This window comes from Cyprinus carpio, chromosome A9 (assembly GCF_018340385.1).
Source record: "Cyprinus carpio isolate SPL01 chromosome A9, ASM1834038v1, whole genome shotgun sequence".
Classification (NCBI taxonomy): Eukaryota; Metazoa; Chordata; class Actinopteri; order Cypriniformes; family Cyprinidae; genus Cyprinus; species Cyprinus carpio.
In genome coordinates, this window is record NC_056580.1 from 11,038,036 (window position 1) to 11,043,088 (window position 5,053).

General features: G+C 33.1%; 1 long non-coding RNA gene across 1 annotated transcript; it reads left to right on the plus strand.

Moving 5' to 3' along the window:
• The first annotated feature begins 301 nt into the window (after positions 1-301).
• Positions 302-911, plus strand: LOC122146235. The gene is made up of 3 exons (XR_006160897.1): positions 302-575; positions 741-762; positions 889-911. It is a non-coding gene; the product is annotated as an uncharacterized LOC122146235 (long non-coding RNA).
• The last annotated feature ends 4,142 nt before the right edge of the window (positions 912-5,053 follow it).

The following is a 5,053-nucleotide window of genomic DNA, read 5'->3' on the forward strand; positions in this document are numbered from 1 at the left end:
TTTATTTGAGTGGTATTTTTCACTGGAGCATTGACAGAAACAGCAGTTTATATATCTGTATTAGATCTATAAAGTTAAATATAGATAATTAAATAAAGTTAAATACATTAAAATATATTAAAGTTGAATATATTTAAATAGATAATTAGATTGAAATAATATATATCCTATTAAATAATTAATAATAAATATTTAACACATAGATTTAAATAAATGAATAGTGTATTTAAACGTGCGCTGGCCACGAGGGGCGTTATGTGACGTTACGTGAGTGACGTAAACGTGATGGCAAAAAAAAAAAAAAAAAAAAAAGGAAGAATAAAAAAAACGTAAACGTAACGTGATGGCGCAAATAACCACGAAGACGGAAGAATAATTCTGTTTATTACAAAAGACTGAAGATATAACTGCCGCCATCCTTTAATTTATTTATTTCTACGTTGAGGACACTTTATAAACCTACAGAGATACCGGACCAACGAACGACCTTCACAACGGGACGGAGCTAATTAACGTTAACGGTTACTTGGAATTCAAACAGTAAACGGTCATCTGACAACTGCGCTGAGCCAAAGGTAAGAATAAATGTGCTTTTATTCATCGTTTTATCAATCTAAATGTTAAATTTCACTTCAGTTTAATATTTCAAATTATTTATTTGGGTTTATAAAGATTATATATTTTCAAATTCCTCTTTTTGTAATTGTACATAACGTTATCCCTGTTGGTTAATTTTTGAGGTGGTCCAAGTTACAGTCTGAGGTAAAATTATGATGATCCTTTTTAACTAAGTTATTAAAATTGGTCACTAAAAACAGGTAACTGTAATTTTTCTTGATCAAATAAAGAAACGATTTTTTAGAACTTATATTTTTTTCTACTTTTCAGGACGGGAACAGCAACAAGAGTTTTAACTTGTGATTCGTAATCTACACACTCTACTGGTGAGTGTAACACTACTGACACCTAGTGGTTAGTTTTAGTACTGCAAATACTGTAAGATTTTCAAAACTTTATCTTGTGTGAAGTGTTCTTGTATTAAAACAGCCTTTTGTCGTGTATCCTGGATGCTCACGCGAGTCTGTGAAATTAGGCACTTTAAATTTAAAAAAATAAATATTTAAATTTACGCTTTGAAATGATTCCCTAAAGACTAAAAATCAGTCTGGCAGTATTTTCTGATCATATGTTCACCACAGAGGTCAAATGAGCGTTGTGAAGCTATATTTTTATTTATAGTAATCATTTATATTTAATTTGTGTTTTCAGGGCAGTTGGTGAAGACAGAGAATGTTGTGCCGACCAGGACAGTTTCCTCCTACCACGCCAGACTTTGCTGTATATAGATGCCTGACCACTAGCACTGGACCATTTACAACATTTTGGCGCCAGGGATCCCTTGCAGAGAAGATTTTTCAAAGACACCCTCAGAATTACAACAGATTTTAAGGCTTAAAATTATTGTGGGTGGGAGTATAATGAACATAATATGATTGATTTATTTTATTATTATTATTATTTATTTTTAAATAGTTCCCATTTTTTAATAATACATTTGTTTAATAATACAGCGCAATATAGGGCTAAGTTTGCACCAGGTCAGGAAAAAACACATAAGCTGCATCAGTGTATAGACACATTTTACTATTAATTTCAGAAAATAATTTAAATACTGATAAATAAAAACAAACGTTAAGAAAACTTAAAAACTATGAACACTGTAAAGATTTTATTTTCCCTCACTTCAAATCATTTAAATTGAATACTATTCAAAACAGAATAAAAATAAAAATATTTAGGCCTATGTATAAAATAAAAAAAAATTCTAGTGCCATTATTTACAAGCAGTATATCTTTTTGTTAATTAAAATGCACTTGCTATCTCAGTTTCTGTGAACCTCATTCTGAAATGTAGAAAACACTGGTACAGACAATACCACTGTGTACAGACAGGCTTGTCACACAGACATGAGAACTATACTTATAGAAACCTGTAAGTACCCCGCGCTTTTATGTGTTTACGTTTTGCTTAGAATATTCAGCACATCTCAGAAGATTAAAAAAAAGACCAGTCTGGAAAATATGGTATAAATTATTTGTTGACCCCTTTGCTTTTGGTCCCTGACCCCCAGATTGAGGGCACATTTTTATTATTATTATTGTGCATGCAGATAATATTTGGGCACATGAACACTTGACTATTGCATGAATAAAGAATACCATCTTTAGAATTTTTATGCTAATTGCAGTTGAAATAAAAAATGAAAAAGCTTAAAAAGTTAAGCTCCAACAGGTGAACATAATGTGTGCACCCAACTAAACTAAATTGTTTGTTGTTAATTGTTATCCACTGTATAATGAGTGACATTTCTTTTATTTCATGGTTTTTGTGTGAACACACTGTTTCTTTAAGTTTATTTTACAAGTACAAAAAGAAATTGCATTGAAATAAACATGATATTTAATTGAATGCAGCCTAAGAGTGTTTATTTTGTTCAGAAACAGTATAGATGACGCCTAAATGAGACTTTATAAGACGTTGAAAATACGTCCAGAAATGACCACATCTGAACGCAATTTTTAACCTTCTAGAGAGGACGTCCCTGTAGACGGCTGGATATTGGACGTCCAAAAGACGTCGAAAAAAGTCGTCATAAAAACTTTAATTCCGGCGCTTCAGGGGACGTCATTTCAACGTCCGACAACAAAGCGTCCAAAAGACGTCATAAAACTTTCATTCTGGCGCTTCAGGGGACGTCATTTAAACGTCCGACAAAGACGTTGAAAAGACGTTGATTGGACGTTACACTGCTCTGTTTTACATTGGTATGACCATCGCGCCGATGCATTACACGCACACACAACATAATTTTGCTTGTTGAAGCCTGTTCATATCAAAATAAAATACAGTTAAAGAAACAAATAAAAAGTTACACTGCTCTGTTTTACAAAATTTGTTGCGTTCAGCGTGACCGCGCCTCACTGTGCTGATAAAGCCGATGTGAAGGATGATGTTTTATGTCGATGAAAGTACGAACACTATATAGCTAATAAATAATATTTTAGTATCCAGATACGTCGGGAACATGGAAACATTTGAATTCTTGCCGAATGAGAGAGGTAGGCATCAGCTTCACCTTAAATTAATTTGTTTTTGGATTGACGTTTTTATACCCTAAACTTAAGAGGATTTGTTTTGGAGAGAAACTAATAACTGTTTTTATAATGTTTGTAAACATTTTGGTTTAGCCTACAGGCATTTTAGCCCTTATTATTTCGGAAAGTATTAGGGCTAATAAAATGCGACATGAGCCGCGACTTGTGTTTTTTTAACAATGCAGCAAACATTTTAAAATATCTTAAAAATACTTTGATGTGTTTAAAGTGGTAACATATTTCTCTTTTTTCCTTTTTTTTTTTTTGGCCAAAATCTAGAAAAGTTGATGCTGTATTGGCTGTGACTAAGCGCAGCGGGTTATTGGCTAAACCATATTTCTCTTTTGTCCTTTTTTTTTTTTTTTTATTAAAGAAAAAAAAAAAATAATATTATTATTATTATTATTATTATTATTATTAGGAAAATTATAGGCAAAGAAAATTGTTTAAAAAAAAAATAATCGTTAGGCTATTAACCGGTGTTTCTTCCACCCAAACCGGTTTCGGAGATTTTTTTATATCAGATAAAAACACCAACCAAAAACACAAAAATTATAATTCTGGTCAAACAAACAAGCCCTGCCCAGCAAACATTTGTTTTTCTTCAGGTCAGCCTCAAAATCAGTTTACATCATTATCTTCTCTAGTCTGCATGCATTACAACATCTATAGCAATAGATTCAGAGGGAATAATGACTATCGTAACAGACTATATCCATTTACAGTATTTTAAAGAAATAGTTCAACCTAAATACCATTTCTGTCATCATTTACTAAACATAATGATGTTCTAAAGCTGACTTTTACAAAAAGAGATTTTTGTGGAATATGAATAATTTATTAGTCGATCTTTTCCACGCAAGCTTCATAAAGGATCAAAAATCTCCGTTAAAGAATCATAATAGTAGCCAATACAATGTTTGTGTTTCTAAAACCATTATGATAGCTTTTTGTGAGAAACAGGCTGATATTTAAGTCATTATATCAAAATAAAAAATAAATAAATAAACAAAAAAAATAAAAAATAAATAAATAAATAAATAAAATAAAATAAAATAAAAACACCGCAGATAGAGCAGCTTTTGCTTGTAAGTGATAAGTACACAACAATCATTACAAAACATTCCTTTTTTTGTGGTTAATTGGAAACTTAATTTCTCGTCTCTGATTTCCTCATTAAAACTCTCTGAACTGATTTCAAACATAACATAATCAACAATTCAGATGGAACGAACCACACCGCCGTGGCCTGCCACTGCTTGCCAAAGGGATTAGTTTCAAGATGGTGAAATATTAACGAGGGCTTGTGTTTGACACATTCACTCGCTGGCTGTCATACTGCCCTGCTGCCAAATGCTTGGTGTACATGACTGTGTTCATCATGTTTGTTTGTGTGTGCGTGTCGGTGTATGTGCGTGTTATCTATAGTCTGGACAGACTCAGGGCATTGCAGCAGGCAACACTGTGTTCCTGGTAAGCAGACTTGTGAATATAACACAAAGCTTTGAATCATGGAAGATAACAGGCCAGTTCACTAACACACGCACACGCATGCACGGCCTTGGCTCATTTCTCAGCACAGTGCAAAAGCAGCAGGATGAGGGAATGTATCAGGACACAGCTCCACATGACACACACCATCTACCGGCTTTCATTTACTCCCTGGGCAACATAGCATGTCATACAGTTAGTGCAAAACTAAGCATCTACTCCAGGGGTGTCTCTAGGCAGGGGGCAGGGGCACCAATGAAAATTTCCGATGCAAAAATAATCATCAGTGCAAAAATAAATATATTAAGATTTTGAAACCAAATACTGTGCAAAGTATTTTTCTTTAGTAACTGTGCAACAGTGACACCAAGTTTTAGAGCAAGGCAGTGACACTTTTGCCTTCTTT